Source organism: Canis lupus, chromosome 9, assembly GCF_048164855.1.
Source record: "Canis lupus baileyi chromosome 9, mCanLup2.hap1, whole genome shotgun sequence".
Lineage (NCBI taxonomy): Eukaryota > Metazoa > Chordata > Mammalia > Carnivora > Canidae > Canis > Canis lupus.
Genome location: NC_132846.1, coordinates 58,025,512 through 58,048,282, shown reverse-complemented (window position 1 = coordinate 58,048,282; position 22,771 = coordinate 58,025,512). Strand labels below are relative to the sequence as shown.

The window sequence follows — 22,771 nt, the reverse complement described above, 5'->3', positions numbered from 1 at the left end:
CCATGGCTACTGTAGCAGTGAACCTGCGAATTCATTTCAGGAAGAGACTCTTTTCATAACCCCAAACCTAGTGAAATGGAACCATAAGTGTTACGATCACATTTGGCAAAAGCCAATAAAATGTAATCAGTAAATTTTCACATTTGAACAAAATGGTGTCTTTGTACTACTACTGTCTTACATATATTCCTTTCAGTGAATTTTAATACCTGGAGCTCTGACAGAGAACAGGCATCAAAACTATTATAAACTGCTTCCAAAATTACATGCATATTAAGAATATCTGCTTGTACTTCCATCATAGTACACTGACACACAAACAGATATGCTATTTTTGTAAATGTGTAAACATGCATTTTCATGATGTGATAGTTAATAAAATTACACATTATTTTAAAGAATTGTTGATTTCAGTATGTTTTTACCATCATTCACTTTTTATATTAAACATATCTTTACATTATGATTATTTGATGTGAGATAGACCATGGCATAGTTTTGACATTAAAAAGACAATTTCACAACTTTGAAAATGGCAATTTTAAATTGCTTTTATTTGTTGAAAGGATTAGTGATACTCATGTAAATCCTTTATTTGAAAATGTCATTTGATGTGTCAGGACTAGAACAAATTTGATTTTTCTAAGAAACACTGTATATAGCACAGAAAGGGTTTTTTTTCTTTCTTTTTTTACAAAAAGGTGTTTCTAAATATCTCTTTGAACTTAATGAAATACTGCTAAAAAATGAAGTAAAGTGCTTATGTGATGGAGAATATGGTGATTTGCTCCCCATACCTTGTTCCCCATTCTGAAATGCTTTGCAAAGCAAAATAGAGGGCCACATATTTACCTTTTTTGCATTTCCACCACAACTCAGCATCAAAATCAAAGCTTACCTTCTTTCTTGTGTCTGCATCTTCAGAAGGAACCTAACTACAGTTACTGTAAAATCTAGAACAAAACTTCTTCCAACATTATACAATTGAAAATGTACTGTAAATACAGGTTTCTTGTGACTTAGCAATTAAAATGATTTATTAAAGTCCTTTTGGAAAAATAGATCTTAAAAATCAATCTTAGTACAGATATCAAGTTCAAAATAAGGCTACTTGGTCCATTTTTACCTTCTACAGCAGCTCATTCCTTTTGTTCATTCCATTTCCTTCATCATCAGGATCTACTACATATAGGAAGCAAATGATAGTCTTAATTTTTTTTTTCTTTCTACAAAATGCCAACTTTCCTTATAGGACTATAGTGTTAGCTTTGGGATAAGCTTCATCCAACTAGAGTCTTAGAGATATTGGAGAGAACTCAGCTTTGAGTAAGAATTTGCTGAGTGAGTATGTATAAACCCAGCTGCATAAGCTGCAGCGGTTGACTTAGAAGAGCCCAGGCTTCTGTGAGCAAATAAACAGTGACTTCAGGATGTGATCTAGTAAGTGCTGTTCCAGAAATGTGACAAATTAGGTCAGAACAATCAAGGTGGGTGTTGCACTCTCACGGCCAGTCTTAGAATAATGCAAAGAGCTTTTGAATGAGTCAAATGAAAAGATGAAATTCTGTACTGGTTCCTAGTTTGTGACAAGAACTTCCTATTGCATAGCATCCTCGTTTATTTAGAAAGCACAGAAATCCTATTCTCTATTACCTTCTGACTTCTGATTCTAATGGGCCATATGGTTCCCGAATCTTCTGTAAGTAACTTAATGCTTTGTGTAATTAAGAGGGCATATGCTTCCTGTACAAAATCACTGTTAGATCTCTGCCTGGCAGAAACCAGCATGGACCAGGTTGTGATATCAGCTTTTATCTGCTGCCAGTAAACTTTAAAATTGCTTAATAAAATTCAAAGAAAATGATGATACGTCTTACAGTTTTCAAGATAACCACATGCTTTATTCTCGTTTATCCTGAGACTCAGGGCTCAAGAGAACTTAGCACCTTGTCACTCCCCATAACCCTCTCCACACCAGCAGGCTCTTATGACAATTTGACCAGATATCAGGCAAAGTTAAAATTCTCTTTAGATTCTTTTTATTCTTTCTGAAATTTATGTACTCTCTAGCATCATTCCAGCTCACTGATTTTTAAACATCTTACAGAGAACCTTTTTTTTTCTCTCTCTCTCTCTCTCTATTAACCTCATCTCTGCAAAGCAAGAACTGCAGGTGTATGGTCAAACAAATGTGAGTCATCTGTATAATTTTATACATGAAAGGGACAAAAAGGCATATCACTTTTTGTTTCACATTCTGAGAATTGACTGTCTTTTAACTCAAAATACCTATAGAATTAAGTCCTTTATCTTGAGTCCTTATTCTGCTTCAAGTTGCTTGAAGGTTGGTCTAATTCCTTTCCTTTGTTCTGCTGAAACAGATTTTAGAACTATCAGAAATTACCAATTTTTTACTAAAGCAATAATTGTCAGAGACCCTGGCTAGGAGTCATATTGTGGGTGTTCTGTACATATCAGAACCACGCTTGAGGCAGTAGGAATTTTGAAACTTAAAAACTAGTATGAAAACAAAGTGATGTATCTGTTCAGTTGGGGCATGTGTTAGATTGCAGTAATGACTGTAAGTATTCTGCACCCATGCTCGTGTCGATGGCTTTGGTGTGTGACTTTATAATAACCTCCCACTGTGACTCAGGAGAACTTCACCTTTTTGCTCTGGCATTAGCCATGTAACTTGCTTTGGTCCACTGAAGGAGGTAGAAGTAACTATGTGCCATTCTTAGCCTAGGCTGCAAGACTTCTCATGTTTCTTAACTGAGTATTTGTGCTTCTGCCATAGGCAGAGAAGGACATTCCTGGCCATTTATAACTCTTGTAGAAAGAGAACGGTGGAGCAGAGCCAACCCACAGGTAAATGAAGAACTCACTGGAGATGAGCTGAACTTTATAGATGCATAACAGATACTAGTTTATTGTTGTATGCTACTGACACTTAAGGCAACTTGTTTTGCAGCAAAAGAACTCAGTCTGCATTTGATGTGTGTCAGGCATAAATCCTCTGCCAGAGGGGGCTACTGATTTTTAAAGATTGTTGTAGAAATCTACAACAGAGAATTTGGTAATTAGTATATGGTTTTCTAGAAATAACATTTTAATGGATGAAATTAATAATGTTTATGATAGATCATTGGCTCTGCCCCCATAATTATTTGGGTCAGACCACTCAGATATTCCAGCTAGCTCAGCATGTAAATAGCTTTAATCAGGTCTAGAGATTCATTGGTTCGATGTTCTCCCTACTTCATGCAGGAATACGTTTTTTGACCTGACTGTAGAATTGACTGAATTACCCCCCGCCTCTCCCCACCAAAAGAAAAGGTTGAATATAAAAAATTATCATATGACTCATTTTGTGCTTGTTTTGCCTATTTGGCCAATTATTCTAAGATTTGATTTCATTGTGAAATTTGGAGATAATCACTACCGCTTTGCACTGAATGCTTCTGGCTTTTCATCTTCCGTAGGACTTTATAATTCTGATGTTCATGGTTAGTAAGCGGTGAAAGTCACTTCTTGACTGAGCATTCAGTTGCTGCTACACAACCTTCTAGGACTCTTTCCCTTTACTCTCTGTGATGGCCCTTGGCAATGTTTCTTTTATTTATTTATTTATTTATTTATTTATTTATTTATTTATTTATTTTATTTTCTTCTTTTTTAATTTTTTATGATAGGCACACAGTGAGAGAGAGAGGCAGAGACACAGGCAGAGGGAGAAGCAGGCTCTATGCACCGGGAGCCCGACGTGGGATTCGATCCCGGGTCTCCAGGATCGCGCCCTGGGCCAAAGGCAGGCGCTAAACCGCTGCGCCACCCAGGGATCCCGCAATGTTTCTTTTAGTTGCTGTCTCTCCGTCTAGGTCTCCAAGTAAGAACTACGATCATAAGGTCACAGCCCTTAGTCAACCTCCAGGGGACATAAGCCTTTGTTATTTTAGCCCCTGAGATTTAGGCTTTTCCTATTCTTTTTCTGTTTCTTCTTCTAACTCAGGTATAGCCTGGGCTCATGTACTTTTTGATAACGAGGCTATGGGGAAGAGGAGATATAGTGCTCACCTGCCTCTAATCACCTCATGTGAATGACAGTAATGAAAGTTGACAGTTACTGAATGGATAATTTGGCAAAAGTGAGGTTGATATATTTCTATATCAGTGACTCAAATTAGCTCCCTCTGCCCACTTGAAAATATGTATTGAATCTTTTCTGACCTGAGAATTAGCTGATGGGGCTCTAATTCTTTCTCAGTCAATATGTAGATTGCTTAAAATAGGATCCTGGTTTCTCATGACTGGGTTCTGCTTTGAAAGGGTGTGCGTGGGGGTATCTGGTTTAGAGGACTCCTGATGGCTTAGGAATAAGTCATATATGACATGGAAAAAATACATATTTTGGAAAGTCAAGATAGTTAAATAAACTTAGTATATTTTCATTTTCATTTTCTCTTAGTAAATACTCAGGACCAGTCCTGGCAAGAGAGTCTTTGCAGCCCAGCTGGAAACCTTCACCAGCTCCCAGGAAATGGTGAGTCTCAGGGCTGCTGAGACGGAAGATTGGAGGGTGTGCTGAACATGTGAATTATGCATTTCAATATGTGTTTCAAGTGGGTGATCTTGTTTTATCTTCCCACAGTGCTCTGCTTTAAGTATGATTCTTCCTATGTAAGATTCTTCATAAGCAGTTGAAGATTAGGTTAAGTCAATTGGCCAAGACCACACGCAGATGGAGAAAAAAATAGCAGCACTTTGACTTCAACTCATTCCTTTTCCTCCAAGTGTCGTGCGTTCTGCTATAAGCTGCCTTCTTCCATCCCCACCAGGGCTCTTTCTTAAAACACATATTCTTAGTTGTCTTTCAGTGTCCCTGGGACTTCTTCCTGGGTGACCATGCACAGGTAATCTACAGTATGCAGTCGTGTCTCCCTGAAGACATGCAGTTCCTTTTCTCACCCGTCCCATTGGTCTACTTATTTTTCAATTTCTTTTCTTGCCACCTTTCCCTTTTTTTTTTACTCTTTTCTCTTTTCTCTATACTTTCTCCATTTAGTACTATTTCTTTAGAGATTTAGTGAAAGTAAAACGAGTCAGGACTAGATCATTGGGTAAGTAAGTGAGGGCAGAAAGCTGAAATATTTTAGTTTTTCTTTTCTTTCTCACCGACCAAAATGAACATGATTGATTGTAGTTTTGCAGTGTTTCTGAAAGCCAAGTGGTTAAAAATCTGATAAATGTACTATCCTAAAATGTTATTTAAAAAGAGTAAAGCTTATGTCTTATTTCTTTATATAAATCTCCCAGTTGTGAGTAAAAGAAGTGAACAAAAAGAAATGGATTAGCCTAGTCTCACATACCAAGAAACCAAGTAGAATTATACACTATTTCTCACTCTGAATATGCATAGAAATATAAACATTTCAAGCTATGGGTATTTGGGGGAAGTTTGTGTTTACATAAACTTTATATTAAACTTTAGGCCTCAACAAATATTGTCAGAAGATATTCTCATATCCCTTAGTATTTCTTTCGAAGGAAAAAAATCACAATATCATTAAACTGATTTGAATATGTGTCATGCAATTTAATAGGAAGTTCTAGATTTGATTTGATTGGAGCCTCAACAATGTCTGCAAGGATCAAAGTGAGATTGTTTTGGCCTGTTTTCTTCTTTCTGCTTTGACGTCTGTCCTGTTTCAAGTTGACTGCCAGAGTTCCAGGAATTTCTCAGGCATGGCAACATGCTGCAGCACAGGAGACTGATCTGCTTGGACTTATTTTTTTTGGTGAGGCAACCTTTTCCAGGAGCAGTGTCTGCAGAAACCCTAAGACCTTATTGGCCTGTATCACATTCCATGCTCACAATTAAATAAAATAGATTGAATCTTGAGGTTGGGATGAGACCACACTCCCTGAGAGACATATAAACTGTATCTGTGTCAGTAAACAGGGAAGAAGGACAAATACCCATTGTATAGGAACATAACAATGACTACTAGAGAATTTGAATTTGTTTCCATATTAGTTTGTTTTTTTCCTGTTGTCATTCCTGCTGAAACTCATGAGTATGTGTATATATAGTATTTGTTTGCCTGAGGGGGAAAAAAGAGACGATTATTAAATTGTTAGATTCAGCAGGCTCATGGAAAGTAGCTTCTTGAACATTAGGAATGAATTTGAGAAAATGCATTTTGTTTCAAGTGGTGAAGAAAATACTGAATTACTTATATTTCATTCCTGCTAATCCTTCTTGGTTAACCACATCTTGTTTGTTTCTTCTCTCAGTATCTATGATGTTTCCATCTTTAATTTAGAGATTATACCTTGTTCTATTTTGTAGCCCACACATAGAAATATTGTCATCATTATATGTTTAACTTGTTCCCAGATTGATTAGTCACGGGTATGTATTGCCAAGTATAGTACAGTATATTATATAGAGAAAAATCATTCTGGGCAAAAAAGATGCTTATGCATATATGTGTATTGTAGTGGGGGATAGTTGTTGGTGAAGACTCAATTGCCTTCAACTGAAGAACATTCAGAAAACGCTCAAGTTGCTGCAGGAAACAATGAAAGGAAGGAAACGTTAGTCAAGGGTGAAAGGCACCATATGTCCTCCTGTACCTAGGCACGACAGGGAGTCAGCCTAATAGCTGTCTTAATGCACCCCGTTGTGTGTAGGTATCGGGGACATATGGTATATTTCACCCTTAACTGTGAATTTCCTGAAACAGCTGTAATGTTCTTTTAATGTAGTTTGTGTGGGTCGTTATATGTAAGCAGAGATGTTTAAAGCATCCCCCTTTCTCCTATTCACAGTAATCAAAGGAAATTTATATTTGGCTAATGTACACTTCTAACTATTAAACTTTTCCCATTTTGAAATGTTACCTGCCCAACCCCTACCTTTTACCTGTCTCCTATCCTCCACAAATCTATCCTTCTCTTTCCATTTCTCCATCCTGTTCCCCTTTATTCTATAGTTAGCAAAGGGCTACTATTGAGGAAAAGCAGTGAAATTTTTTCAAGCTGTTTTTAAAGTGACAGCTTGCATATCAAAACTGTTTATATGCATTTTTATTTTTAAAATAAAAATAAATCCCTGGACAGAGATGCCTACATGGCTCAGTGATTGAGCGTCTGCCTTCATCTCAGGTTGTGATCCCGGGGTCCTGGGATCAAGTCCTGCATCAGGCTCCGTGTGGGGAGCCTGCTTCTCCCTCTGCCTATATCTCTGCTTCTCTCTCTGTGTCTCTCATAAATAAATAAAAAATCTTAAAAAAATATTGGACAAAATTTAGATCTCAATTTCAAGTTTGAGATTTCAAATGTATTAGTACAAGTAGGAAGCTGTGTTCATTATCTCCTGAAGAGTCAGTTTTTTTCCTTAGGGAAATTTTATGCTTGTTCTGAATTCACACAAACAGTTCTGATCTGCAACCTGTGACTTAGAAACAGTTTAAAAGGATTCTTAGATTTAAACAATAAAACATAACTTGATTGTGAAAATGAGAAAAAAATCTTCTAAGAGTCAAGTGAAGAGTAAATTATGACAAAAACCATATAAACCTACAGTAAAGGATATGGATGAAAAATGTGATTTCAGGGAAACATGTTTGATGTGAAATTAATTTGACATAGGTGTAACTGTTAAAAAGAAAGTTCACCTAAAATCAGTGAAGGTGATAATAGTTCAAATAAGACAAGAATGACACTATCTTAGAGAACAATTATTTCTTAAGGTTCACTGGAGAAAAAAAATGAAAATTTACAACACTAAATTAGGATCCAAATAATTGCTTACTTAAATTAATAATGATTCAACATTTAAAAAGAAAATACTGATATGTCATAGACTGTAACACTTTGCCTTCATATGAGGACATTTTATTATAATTTTGAATTATAAGTGACAGAACTACCTCATTTTAAATGTAGTTACCTAACCTAAATATTTAGAGTTCTGTACCTTGAAAATAGATTTTTCACATTTTTCTTGGTTGGGGTAGTGGGTGAGATGTAGCCATCATTTCTCCTTAAAGATAAAGGAGCTGAAATTCCCACAGAAAAGTGTTAGAGCCAGTTGTTATTAACAAAACAACCTGCTCAGAGATCTTTGCTTTGGTAATAAATGGAGCTGGGTGGGGATAGATTAGGCTAAGAATTCTTCCAGACATTTCTTTGGTGAATAAAGGTTTTGATAACATGCTGTATGCCCTAACTACATCCAAATGTTTTAACATCAGTCAAATAGCTTTCCAGAAGAGTAAAATAGCATTAAAGCCAACTCTACCGCTTCGGAATTTATGATACTTAATAGCTACAAAAATGTTTATTCAATTTCTGATAAAAAGATTAACCAAGTAAAACTAAGCAAAAGAAATAGGATATGAGAGTCTACTTGAGAAAACTTGATTGACATAAGTGTTTTTAAAGGTTTGTACAAGATCTTTAAAACAAGCAAATTTCTGTATATTCTTAAGAGTAGAACCAAATTATTACCAGTATTAATTATTCAGGGTCTTTTGATCTATAACATGATATTTATTTTAAAATATTTCATAATTCTTATTTGACAGTAATATACATTCTTTTTAATTAGTTCATGCAGAGATTTTTTTTTTCCAATTCGTATCAAGGTTCCTATCACTTACAAAATTGCCAGTCCTTTGTGATAAAGAACATATGTGGCAAAGTGAAATCCAGCTTTCTCATAGTTAGCTGTGCCAACTATAGGCAAATTATCTTTCTATATTCCTGATTACTTTATCTCTAGAATGGAAGAGTATTATCTAGAACAGTGCTTTTTAAAGTTTAATATGCATAAAGATCACTGAGAATCTTGTTAAAAATGCAGATTCAGACTCCATAAGTCTAGGATAGTGCCCACTTTTCTGTGTTTTTGAGATGTTCCCAGATTATGCTGGCATTAGTGGCTCACTTTGAGCAAAAGGCTCATTCTAGTTTCTCAACTTTGTAGAATCATGTGTTCTACTGGAAAATGGGACAACTCATTAGCTATAGGAGATTGGATAAGAAAATGGATGATTTTTCAAATAGTGAATTCACATTAGTGCTACATGTCTGTCACCAAAAGGAGCAAAACAAGAAGATTGAAAAATGTAATTGAATACCACCAAGAGTACCAAAGGGAGATTAAGAATCCATTAAAAAAAATGGTTTGGCTTGGTGTAAAGATTGTAACATGAAGCAAAGAAAAGACAAAGGTCAAGGCCATATTTAATTAATTACGGGGAAAGCCACATGTAATTAACAGCCGTGTGGGATAAATATCCATGTCTGTGTACTACTAAAGGTGAAATGGATCTGCTCAAGTGCCGGCCTATGACCACAGAAGAATGTTTAGTTACTCTTAGCTGACTAACCAATCCTTTGGCCCCATGAAACAAAGAGTATCCTTAGACCACTAATTATAATTAGTCAACTCCTTCTTCTGCACCTCCTATCCAAACTCATGATTTAGTTTTCTGACACTTATCAGCTTCTGACAATACCACACAATATATGTTTCATTTTGTTACATTAAAATGTAGTGACAGAAACTCTTGTCTTATATTACATGTCCAGATGCTTGAACAGTGCAGGGTGCAAGATATGTGTCTTGGGTAAATATTTGTTCAACATGCAAATGAAATAAATAAAGATACTAGAAAAGCATAACAGAATAGCCAAAGAAAAAGGGAAGATGAAGAATGTAATCTTAACACCTGAAACTAATGTAACTTTGTGTATCAACTACAAAAAAAAAAAAAGATAAAAGTTGAAATAACAGATGCTTGATATTTAAAAAAAAAAAAAAAAGCAGGTAATCTTAGATGATATGAGAATCCATTCTGACTCTTCCTACCAGCTGGAGGAACCTTTGTATTGCTTTTGTATGAAAGCTTGTCTAAGGTATTCTGTCTTGAATATTTTAAGATGTCTGTATCATACAAAATTATAACAAAATTATATTAAAAATTCACAAAAACTCTAAAATTTTATGAGTAAAGTATTTCTGATATCATATTAGGTACTTAAATTATTAAAGTCCTTAACTTAATTCAACTGCAGAAAATTACTCTTGCATATTTGCAAATATGAACTGAAAAACTTATAAACTATCTTTGCTTTTTGTTTTCTCCCTTGTTCAGAGAACTCAGTAATTTTCAGATTAAATATTCTCTTCTGGGGATACAGTTGACTGTACTATAAAATAATGGCAGACTCCTACTCTATATTCTGAAAAGTATTTATTCTAAATTCTTAGAATTTTTAAAAAATATTTTATTTATTCATGAGAGACACAGAGAAAGAAACAGAGTGAGAGAGGCAGAGACATAGGCAGAGGGAGAAGCAGGCTCCAAGCAGGGAGCTCGATGTGGGACTCGATCATGGGACTCCAGGATCTCACTGTGGACCAAAGGCAGGCACTAAACCACTGAGCCACCCAGGGATCCCCTAAATTCTTAGAATTTAAGGTAGCAGTGAGAATCCAATAATGAGACCAAAAGAGTGACACTTTTTCCATGTTCTTACTTTTGAATAAATGCAACAGGAATTTTTCTTTGTGTGTGATCTGGGTATAAAGGGAAACTTGTTTGTTCACTTTACATATCTAAGAAGTATACAACTTATTAGTACATTCTGTGGTCCTTTCATGTCATGTGTAACGGAAAACAAAGGAGAGCAGAAGAAGATACTGGCAGCAGAGGTGTGGTTTATGTCTATTTTCTGGTTTCATGGGAACTTTGTTAGCCTAAAGTCTTGATAAAAATTATGACGGTCAGCCTAATTGATTATTTCTTGATATTGTTTATGGGTGAATATTCTACTCTATTGATTTTGTTTTTCTTTCAATTTCCTATTCTTTAAAGTATGTACAGGAATGTCTGATCATAGCACTTCTATTCAAAGACTGTAAACAATTATATTTTATGGTGTCTATGATGATAATTTGGAACTGGATTTGCCACAGTGTGTTTAGATAATTATAGCTTCTTTTCTGCTGGGTTGTACCTTCATCCTGATTTTTTCCACTCTATTCCATATTAATATCTTTCAGTTTTAAAAAATCTAAATCAACAACAGCTATTTTTTTTATTTCTCTAAATATTGCTGAAAATAGACAGTTGAGTTAATTTGGGTTAACCTGAGTTAACAGACACTTGAATCAAATTGTGAATTTTAGGGAAAATGTATTCTTATTTGTGTTTAATAATGTGGTTGAATCAGTGGGGGGAAAAGGGGACAATTGCTTATAAACAGAGGCCTATTTCCCCTCCATTAAGCTTAATTGCAAACATTTTAGGGATAATGAATCACTGTTGACCATAGGCCACTTCATCATCATTCCGTGGTCATTGTGGGTGCTTGTGGGTACAAGTTTTGTATTTCATTTAGTTGTGGGAAGAAATTGTAAGCATTGGGATCCCTGGGTGGCGCAGCGGTTTGGCGCCTGCCTTTGGCCCGGGGCGCGATCCTGGAGACCCGGGATCGAATCCCACGTCGGGCTCCCGGTGCATGGAGCCTGCTTCTCCCTCTGCCTGTGTCTCTGCGCCTGTCTCTCTCTCTCTGTGACTATCATAAATAAATAAAAATTAAAAAAAAAATTTAAAAAAAAGAAATTGTAAGCATTATTTATAATACTGTAGGAGCCTTTTGTAAGTTGCACATGAAACTGGAAGAAAAATAATTCTTTAGAATCCTTTGGCCTACTAAAACCTAAAACTTTTTCATCATGGAAGTTTAAAAAATGATCCCTTGCTTTTTGATTCTCTGTAGTAGTCAGGTGGAACAATCTGAAAAACTATTTATGAGAAACGTTAAAATATGCTTTGAGAGAACCACCATAACTATATTTTAAAATTGTTTTGCAAAGCCTTGGGCAGTTTAAAGAGCCAAGCAAACAAAAGATGCAAAATTATTTTGTTGTTCTCAAGCCTGTAACCATCAAAATAAAACAAAACTGGCTGCTTTGGGTTGATTGTAGAAATAATGCCGATGGAGTCTAATACAAGGCAGTGTTTACTAGTTAGTAGAAAGAGAAAATCATAGCATGTGGGGTCATGAGATCATACCACATGAAGCATCATGAACATGCAGATATTTTCTGATAGGAAATATTTTAACAGAGATTTAGTAATTAGAGTCAGAAGGCAAGATGAACAGAGGGGGATCACAATGGTAGTACACCCACAATAAAGTTTTTCATAGGTATATATAATTAGAGATTCAATTTTCGCACCTATTTGGAATAAATATGGTAAATTCAATGTTTAAACAAACAAGATAGAAATAATAGGGTCTGAGCAGTAGGATTTATTTTTCTTACTTGACTTTGAATAGAAATGACTGCTAATTCTAGAGTATACATAGCTTGAGGGATCTGACATAGATAGAGACTTAGATATTAAAAAATAAGGCCATATTTATCCAAAACACACAGAAACCTTCCAGATATATTGTGGTATGTATAGGTATGCATATCCATGCAAGGAAAAAATAATGAGAGGTAACAAAGTATAGAAAGTAGGCAAAGTGTTTACTTATAAAATGGGAGATGAAATGGGCCTAGGACAAAGGGGAACTTTGTTACATAATTTTAATTTTTACCAGAAGTCATGTGGTGATTTTGTATTATTTTTGGCAAATTATTAAAAAGAAAAAAGAAGATAAAATTTAGGCCTTTGAGACAAAAAGTGTAAAACTAGAAGATGATTAATGTGTCCAAGTATCCAAGTAGTTAGGGTGGCCAGAGGCAGCAAATGGAGAAGTCCAAAGTTTGAATTTCATAAACATATGTCTCCTTCAGGCCTTTGCACCTTGCTAGTCCGCCTCCTTGCACATAGTCTCATGGCTTCAGTCTCTATTCTCGCAAATGGTTACAAGACCAATTCCTTTCCTTTCTTTTTTTTTTTTTTTAACTCCAATAAAATGACATTTTTGGGGGGATGGTCCATACTCCCCTCTCTTGTCTGCTATCCTTCCCTCATCTCATTACTCTGAATTAGTTTCCTTCATAGCATTTTTCATGGAATCTGATTTATTTTCAGGTATCCTTATGTTGACATGTGTTTCGAGCACTGGAGTATAAGCTCAATGATGGCAGGGCCTCCGGCTTTTCCTCTTTCTCAGCACCTACGGCGGTGCTCAGCATGGAGTGGTTGCTGAAAACATATGTATTGAAAAGGAGAAAGACTCTAATAGATCCTTAAAAGATGCTGTTAGGAGCAAAAGCCAAATAAGGTGGAATCTAAAATAGAAGGCTAAGCAATATAACCAACTGTTATGTTATGAAAATTAATTTGTTCCACTTACAAATAATCTTTATATTAACATATCTTTATATTATTATCTTTAACATATCTTTATATTATATGTTATATTTCATATCTCTTAGATATTTGTGCCTTTGATATTAAATGGATAATTTTAAATTAAAATTCAATGTAGAGAAAATCATAGCTTAACATTAAGTCTGGACCATCTCTTCCTAATAAAGATTTTTTTTTTTTTAACTTCTCCTGTAGTCCCTAATTTCTCATCATTTCTGCATATGGCTACCATAGAGGGTCTGAAGGAAGAAACATTGGCCTGGGATTGTTGTCTTGGCTCAAAAGCAACATATTGCAGAAATACATAGTACTTCTCAGTCCTAATAGTGAACTTATATTTTTCTTTTCCTTGTATTTTCTACATAATTATTTACTGGCTATTCCTATAAGCATATAACACACTGCAGATGTATGTGTCTATATCTTGTTGAGGGGGGGGATATCTTGTCTGAGTTTTATACTGGATTTTATATGCCAAATAAATATCAATATGAAATTCTGTCCAAAGTTGTTCAAAATTGCAGGCTTTACAAATTCTCTCTCCCTTAAACATTTGGTAATATAGCATTTTAGAACAAACAAACCTGGATTTGAATATAATAATGATGAAGACAGAACTTTCCAAAACTTCACTGAAATGCAAATATTGGGGAGGATAGTTTATTTTCTACCTATGATGAAAGAAAACTTGCAAGATGGTGATGTTTTATTGATTTCTCCATGCATGTTTAATCATTAACACTCCAAAAATTAATTTCATTTTGTTGTTGCTTAGTTGAATGACTGGATTTATATAGAAAGATGTTTAATATCACTTAAAAAAGCAAGTAAAACAGTGAATTTAAATTGCAAAGTGCTTCAAATAAGCATGTAAGATGTTACTATTAATGTTATAAATGCTAGATACCAAAAATAGATTTTAAAATAACCAAATATGGTAAAGAAAGAGAATGCATATTCAGGTAAATATAAATTCCTGACATTGGGGATTATCTAGGACAAAAAGTTTGTTTTAATTTGAACATCAAAAGGATTTCTCATCTGAATGGTGTGTATGTGCATGTGTGTATCAATCACCATAAGAAGTATGATAATTTAGAATTTTAGAATCACTCAAGGCATTTTATGCCCTCCCAATCATCGCAGTGTTGGAAACATGTCTAAAAAATGAGTTATTTGTAAGACTGCAAATCCCAGGACTCTAAAGATCATCATTCTGAATTTTAAAAGCTTATCTCTAATAGTTTTTATGTACGCCAGATTTTAAGAACTACACTTTGGCAATATTATGAAAGAGACAATAATACAATAAGTAATAATTACAGCACTATTATTACTAATAATTGAAATGTCAAATGTGCTGATTATTGCCACCATCCTAATCATGTTACATGTATTAACTCCTTTACTAATTGCAGTGACCCTATATGGCAGATACTATTGCAAACTCCATTTTACTACTAAAGAAAACGTGTCATGGAAAAGTTAAGTAATTTGACTAAGTAATAGTGTGAGTGAGAGAGACTGGAGCCAACAAAGGTGCCTGCTTCCTAAAGTTGCCAAATCAGCCCTTGTGTCTGATCCATTCCACACACTATGGGTCAGAAATGAATGTTGCACAGTCCACTCTTGAAGGCCTTGACATCTAGAGGAGAGACTGAACAAACACTGAGATAAATGCAAATTTGATTTAGGCATAAGATAATCAGGAGAGAAAAGACTATTAATCTTTATAGAGAATTCTTTACAGAGGAGACGAGTCAAACTTAAAAGACCAAGTGAAAATGGCAGATAAAATGATGGCAGCATTTCATACAGTTCCAGCATGCTGTACTGCAAAGTCACGGAACATTAAAGCATGACACATTTAGAAAAAAGTAGTTTAGTGTGGCACAAATATAGTGTATATTGAGGACAAGCAGAAGGAGGTAGAGCTAGAGAGGTACGTCAGGGCAATTTATGAAAAAAAAAATAAAGAGAATGGCTTTACTGCCCATGCCAAGCCCATAGACAAAGATACACAGATTTTTTTTTTTTTCTATAACCAAAGTGCTCTCTTGAGTTGTGCAGGGCAAAACCAGCACTGATATATGTAGTGGGGCAATGGTCATGGGACAGTATTAAAGAGTGGAAAAAGTAAGATGGGATTTACTACAAATTTAAGCCAGTGTTTCATAAAGCATGCAAAGGAAGACCATAACCCACCTAAAATATGATTGAATTTGAGTAAATCTAGTCAAGTATGAGTTGGTCTAAATGCAGGTGATTTTTTTCAAAAGGAACCATTTTAAGGATAGATTATGGGAAGACCTTGAAAACAGCCCTTTGCTATGGAGGTCAAAGTTCACTTGGACCCTTCCTTCAGGATTTTTCTTTTCTTTTTTTTTTTTTTTTTTAGCAGCTACAAAGATTTTGGGTGCTCTATGTGTTCAGAGAAACTTCTCTAGTAACAAACTATAGAAACGATCCCTGAAAGTATAGTCTTCCTCCTTCAGGATTTTTAAAAATGTAAATATCTTTATAAAGTTGTCACTACTGGGCGTAAGGACTCTATCAAAGAAATGTTACAGACTCAAGAAAAATAATAATTGATTTAAGGCAGAGTGGCCACACAGCATACCGTTTGGGTTTTGCTCTTTATACTGCATTTTGCTCCATTACTCAAGAATGATGTGAGACTCTAAGAAATTCAAATAAAAACACTTCTTAATAGTTTAACTTGCTGGGCAGGGTGGCTTTGTCACTAGGCCGTCACTGAAGGAAGAGGGCCATCCACCTCAGCTGCTTGCTGGGGGCATCTCAGAGCAGTTGCCAAAGAAGCAGGTTTCAAGTGATGTAGCAAAGCAGACAGAAGCGGTGTGCAGGCTTCTTAAGGAACCTGAAAGAGTTCATGAAAGAGGGAATAAGTTAAATATTTCCAACAAATTAAAGAGTGGAGAAAAATCTATATAAATTAAAGAATGGAGAAAATTCTATGCATGAAACAGGAAGGCAAAGTTTAGAGACCACTGATAGGATGATTACAGATGAATTGTTAAAAATAGAGCAGTAAAAGTAAGCAGACTAGGTTTAAAAAAACCAAACTTGTAGGAAAAGAAAAGAAAGTTAATAAAAAAAGGAGAAATATTTTAAGATGTGATGTATCTGTTAATGTGGTGATGCAAATGATCAGGAATGTTCCTGATTTTCTGAAATAGTCATCTGATAAATCCTTAGCCAAGATTCAATCTCATGCAGATTTGATGCCGAGGATTGCCTTCTCTCAGCCATAGCTATCTAACAAATTCTGTGAACCCTATTAGAATTTAGATGTATTAACTCATTACATAGAAGATCACATTGTTTCCTCAAGAGAAGGGTCTACCCCTAACCCATTTTGCAGGGCTGTGGGGGAGGGATGTCTGTGCATAGATAAATATGGATTGGGATATATGATACTTGTAAAAATATGCTACAATCCTTTTCCTTAAAGGTAAATTTTAAAAATTGAATATGTGGAATGGGGCAGCTTTTGTTTGTTGATTTTTTTATGGAGACAATTGAATTAGGTAAAGGATAGCTATAATGCTGTACTTGTTTCTATAGAGAATTATAAACATCGAGGATAAGTATTTTTTTTTTGAGGATAAGTATTAATAAATATCTTTGAAATTACATTACATGTAGGCTGAGACACTAGTGAGATCTCTGAGTTTATACTTGACCTTGCCCGATTTTTAGAAATGCAGGATCAGTCTTGTAAGAATAAATTATAAGAATATCCTAAGTATCTGGGTGAGTGAGCAGAAAAGTACCTGATGAGTTTCAGAGGCAGCTAGTGCAGTGTAAAGTGGTGAGAAATAAAACACTTAAACTGTATGCATTAAAAAGGCCTCTGAGGTATTGATTCCTATTCTTGGCTCATAGTTCACACTTAGAACATTTGCCTTGCCTCTGCTGAGTCTTTATTATCGCTATGTTGTCCTGATCTGTCATTGCATAGCTTGGCCCAGCACAATGGCTTGAATGGATCAAGAAACGTCTTTTAAATCAAACGAATTTTCCCCCAGTCATTTCAGCTCTACCCATGACTGTGTAAGTATGGCAATTATCAGAAAGGGCACTGGAAACAGACTATTACCCTGCTGGTAAGGGATAAGTTACTCATATGCACCTGTTGTAATGGTGTGTACTATTATGGTTTCTGCGTTTTCAGAAGATAAGAAAAATGAAAAGACATGCCAAGCAATGTGCAATAGGTTAGAAGGGAGCAAGGGTGCTCTACAATAAAATTACAAAGAATCTCTGAAGGTGACGGTTGAAAATACATCATAAATTACTGAGGTTTAAATGGCTTGTGGCTACTGTATCAAGAAGCCCAGCTCTAGAATGAAAAAAATGTTCTAATATTCATAGTTATTTTGTGTGTTCTTTTAAAAAACGTTTCCTTCTTCACTTACTTTCTCCCAATAAGCATGCAAAACAGAATATATTTTTTTCTCTTAATGGGAGAAGAAATTGAGTCTTGAGTAATGAGAAATCTGACCACAGGTCAGAGGAAGAGTAAGTTCTTGAACCTTAGGTCCACCGAATTCACAGAGTTTTAAAAATCAAAAGTTTTAAAAGAATAATTTAAGTTTTTATTTTTTTTTAATTGGAAATGGGAGTGTGTGACTTTAAGAGCAAACACTAGGAAATACTGTTTCACATGGTAAAGAATATATACTTTTAAATCAAGAGGTAATGTGAATGGGTTTGAAAAATATCTGAGGACTTCACTCAGTCTACTAAAGATAATTTGGTGTGGGCTTTACCTTTAGAGTTGAATGAGGAAGATGTTCTCTTTCTTCTTGTGGCGTTCCCCTGAGCTCCTCTTGGGGAGCAGTGCCATGCCAAAGCTTCTGGAACAATCTGCAAAATCTTTGACTTTGAGAACTAAGAATTTTAAGCCGTAGTTGGAAGTTCTGCCTGTGACTAAGATTTACCAAATGAGCCACTAAATATTGTCAGAAAGGGATAAAGAAAAAAAGACAAAGATGAGGCAAGGTGGTGGAGGAGTAATAGAAGTTCCATTAGCTTCTATGACAATTTTTCTAGGAATCTAAGAAAATAATGACAATGAAAGTATTTTTGAAACACATCATGTTCCAAGTCAAACCGTTATGATGCTACAGTTATTCAGAGACAATATGTCTGTCTTTATACTAAATGGAGAGAATAGAATCAAAGAATCTGAAGAATTAAAGCAGGTATTACAGGTTTTTATTATTATAATTTTTAAATTTTCTAATCTGTATTTCTCCATTACAGAAAACATTGCTGTGTAAACCAAAATGGCTTTCAATGTGCAAAGCTATAGAAAATAATACATTGGGTAAGCATATATATATATATATATATATATATATATATATATATATATATATTTAGTTGGGCTTTGCTGGTTTGCAAAGTCTTGCTGAGAATGATGAAGAATGAACACACTGAGAAAACACATTATGTAAGTAATATAAGCATTTGTATTTGTGAAATTAATACTAAATCATAATAATAGGTAATGACTTGAACTTGAATACTTAGAAATTATTTTAAATATTTAATGAAATGATAGAATCCATTGACAACCTTCAGTCTTTGTGTGAACTCTAGCAGTTCACCAAAGCTTTTCAATATCAGAGAAAATTGAAAAACGGAAGCTGACACATTTAGATACATATTATGCCAAGGCACTCAGGTCACACATTTCTGTAACAAGAATTATAGCTTACATTTAATAAACACCTGCTATGTGAAAAACACTGTGTTAAGTGCTTTATATGCAATGAATTATTCAATTTTCATAATGACTCCATAAGGTGATACTTTCATTATTTCCATTTTTAACCAGACAAGGGATTTAACTTATTATTAATTAGAAAATTAATAGCTAATATTAGCATAATCAAGTAAGGCTAAGTGGGGGCACAAAGTTTTCAATTGTCTGATTACAGATCTATGGTCTGAAACACTAAGTTATAATACAGATATAAATTAATTAAAAGAAGAATACGGTTTGGGGTACTTGGGTGGCTCAGTGGTTGAGCATCTGCCTTCAGCTCAGGTCATGATCCCGGGGTCCTAGGATCGAGTCCTGCATCAGGCTCCCTGCAGAGAGCCTGCTTCTCCCTCTACTTATGTCTCTGCTTCTCTCTGTGTCTCATGAATAAATAAATAAAATCTTTAAGAAAAGAAGAATATGGTTTATGGATTAAACACAATCTAAATCATATTCAGTTATCAATCTAACAAACTAAATATATGTATATGATGAGGCAGGTGACAATGAGGAGGTTTGGTTATTCATATACAGTAAGGTATTTTACTTTATGTAAGCAGGTGATTTTTTTTTTTATGGAAGATAGTGAAAAGTTTCCACTATAGAAACAGGTTGGAAAAGCTTTTTAAAGCTTCCTTTTAAGTAAAAATATAGGCTCTTAATGGATACAGAGAAACTTATGGTTGAAGAATAAATATTTCCAGATGATTCCATGTAACTGATGTTCTAGTGGAAGAGAAATAATTGTTGTTAGCTATTTGCAACATTTCAGGAAGACAAAAAAATAATAAAATTTCCATAGAATAAGACTATCTGGTAAAAATAAATCTTTGCTTTGTGTTTGAGAGAATAAAAATGAAATTTATAGTTGGTATTAAAAATATCTATAGCATATATACATGTATGTGTATTATATATGCATATATATGCATGACAATCACATATTTGTAGATATTTTTCAAGTGCTATAAATAAAATTTTTTTTTTTTTAGTTTTTTTTTATAAATAAAAATTAGTGCAATTAGAACTTGATCCAATTCATGTAACACATAGTATCTCTATAGTTAGTGCTAAACCACTTTAAAATATGATTATCTGATATGCCCAGGGAAGATTTAGTAAAACAGAAAGTATGTTATTGTAATCACTGATACTTTGGTAGGTAGTGATATGGTGTCTATAAATAGAATAGAATTAATTCAAAAACAGTGGCTTTTCTTGGGGATCAGGTGCAGCTGACTGGACATGTGCTGATTGCTCCAGATCTGTTTATTTAGCAGTTTTTGTTTTTGTTTTTTAAAGCCAGCATACATGTGGCTCGACCTGGACAAAGGCAACCTTTAATTCAAGCAGTCGAGACACTCTTCTTTTCTAAACTGCTGTTGTTCAGAATGCTGATCACTACCTAGGATAGGGTTATGCAATCAATTTAGGAATCTTATGCATATTTTCTGTGACATAGAAATGAAAGAACTGGCAATGTCTAAATGGTCTCAAGGTCTAAGGATGACAGTTTTATGAAATAATGTGTTTGAGCCATAGATGTATGTGGGAGGTTGAGCGATGGTAGAGACTTATGTAGGAACCATAATGTAAAATCTCTGTATGAATGGAGGCAATAAAAATTAACATTTCTCTGGGACATTATCATGGAAAAACTGATAAAACCCCCCAGTGTGGACACCCAATAATGGGGTTTCGTAGTCTAACTTTTGGGACTTCTGTTTAGGAACATGATTTGTTCTACTTTCTATGTCTCTGGAGTCCATCCTATCCCCCCTGTGATGTAAACTGTGATGTAAACTGTATTCTAGTGGTCAGGCAGGGGAGCTTTCCTTTTTTTTTTTTTTTTTTTTTTTTAGGGGAGCCTTCTGAGTTATTTCTTTGTTGATCAATTCAGCTTCTGTGGTGTTTCCAGATGAGTTTTTCCCAGCCACAGTTCTGCTTAGAACAGTTTAATAATTCTCCATATGGCCAAGGTTAACTTTAAACACTTTAATCTGGCATAAATAAAAAAAATTCTTTAGCCATTGGCCTTTGCCAATGTGTTCAGCTCTATTTCCTATCATTACTATACAAAGACCTAGGATTCAGTAAAACCAAAACACTTGCTGGACCAGATTGCATGAGAGCATTTCACACATTTCTGTTCAGTCTCAGTTCTGTTCTCATTTATTGTTTTTTTTTTTTAATTTTTATTTATTTACTTATGATAGTCACAGAGAGAGAGAGAGAGGCAGAGACACAGGCAGAGGGAGAAGCAGGCTCCATGCATCGGGAGCCTGATATGGGATTCGATCCCGGGTCTCCAGGATCGCGCCCTGGGCCAAAGGCAGGCGCCAAACCGCTGCGCCACCCAGGGATCCCTCATTTATTGTTTATTCTCTCTTTGTAAACCAGTAAACCTTCCATTTCTCCTTTATATCTCAGTGGTCTTTATGAAATCTTCACTGATGCCTTCCACCCGGCAACGGTAAGATGGTTAATCTTTTCAGCCTTCTGCTGTCTCTACCATTATGTCTTACATAGCTTCTTGTCCCAAGTGTACAATAAAGCACTTAGAACATAGTAAGAGATTAATACATATTTGTTGAATGAATAAACATCTATAATCATGGATATATCTTTATATATATATATATAGGTGTTAATATTTGCTGGACACATTTATTTGATTGTTGTGCTCCTTTTTCCCAAAACTAAATAAATATTGATTGATATACCAGCACTGCAAAATTGAAAATGAATTTCTACATGATATAAGGAAATCATCATCATTTAGTAGACATGATGCTTTGAGCCCTTCAAATAACTGCTTGTCTAAGCTGTTCTTGATGAGTTATTATTTTAGTCTGCAGAACAGTGAAGGGAAATGATTTGTTTGTGTATTTATAAATAGTTTCTATGTCATGTGTGTTTGTGGGTTTTTGTGGGGAGAAGAGTGAGAAGCATTGCTATCAGAAACATAATAGAGAATGGGAGACGAAGACTATGAAAGGAAAACAAGTGTTCATGTTTTTCACCAGTGATTTTGGTTCAGAGAGCATTTGATGTTTACTAAGAAGTGTAAAACAAGTTTCAAGATTTGATAATCTAGCAAGAAGAGTAAAACAAGATTCAAGGTACAAAAATGTTTGAATCAGTCATTCATCTTAAAGTAATAGGAATGTAAAACCCAAATTGTTTTTAATTTTAAAAACAAGAAAAACTGAATTACAATGATAATGTGCTTGAATTTTTAAGTATAAAAAGAATGACTACCTGATATAAATTAAAATTTTAGTCTTTGTTATTTTGTAAAATTGTACTCATTTTCTCTGTGTAATATAAAGAATTTTTTTTTTAGCCTTTGAACACATACCATAAATTAGATAACTTTTCTTGGCATGCAGTTTTTCAATCACACTACTGCTGTAATTGATAATCAAAGGGAGATTGAATCCATATCTTACAAATGTAATCATAAATAGATATTTCACACTAATGTTGGCAAGTGTGATCTGAAGTATTGGACAGATGTGTAATATAAAGAGATTAAGCTGACATCCATGTTTCTGATAGTAAGGTGTGGATTCCAGAGACACAGAGAGCTAGGGAATGATGGAACTAGACATCCAAGTGTAGT

At 34.7% G+C, this 22,771-nt stretch overlaps 1 long non-coding RNA gene and 1 pseudogene across 4 annotated transcripts in view; one reads left to right on the top strand and one right to left on the bottom strand.

Annotated features, from left to right (window-relative positions):
* LOC140640340 (uncharacterized) overlaps positions 1 to 22,771 on the top strand; it is a 102,271-nt gene that overhangs the window by 11,984 nt on the left and 67,516 nt on the right. For 2 of the 4 annotated variants that reach the window (XR_012037012.1, XR_012037014.1), the window contains exons 2-4: positions 2,801 to 2,871; positions 3,696 to 3,889; positions 4,469 to 4,543. This is a non-coding gene — a long non-coding RNA (uncharacterized lncRNA). Of the gene's footprint in view, positions 1 to 2,800; positions 2,872 to 3,695; positions 3,890 to 4,468; positions 4,544 to 5,603; positions 9,898 to 13,070; positions 14,026 to 22,771 lie in introns of those variants that run through there. The other 2 variants (XR_012037013.1, XR_012037015.1) reach the window with 2 other exon arrangements.
* Positions 15,724 to 15,837, bottom strand: LOC140640798 (small nucleolar RNA U3; annotated as a pseudogene).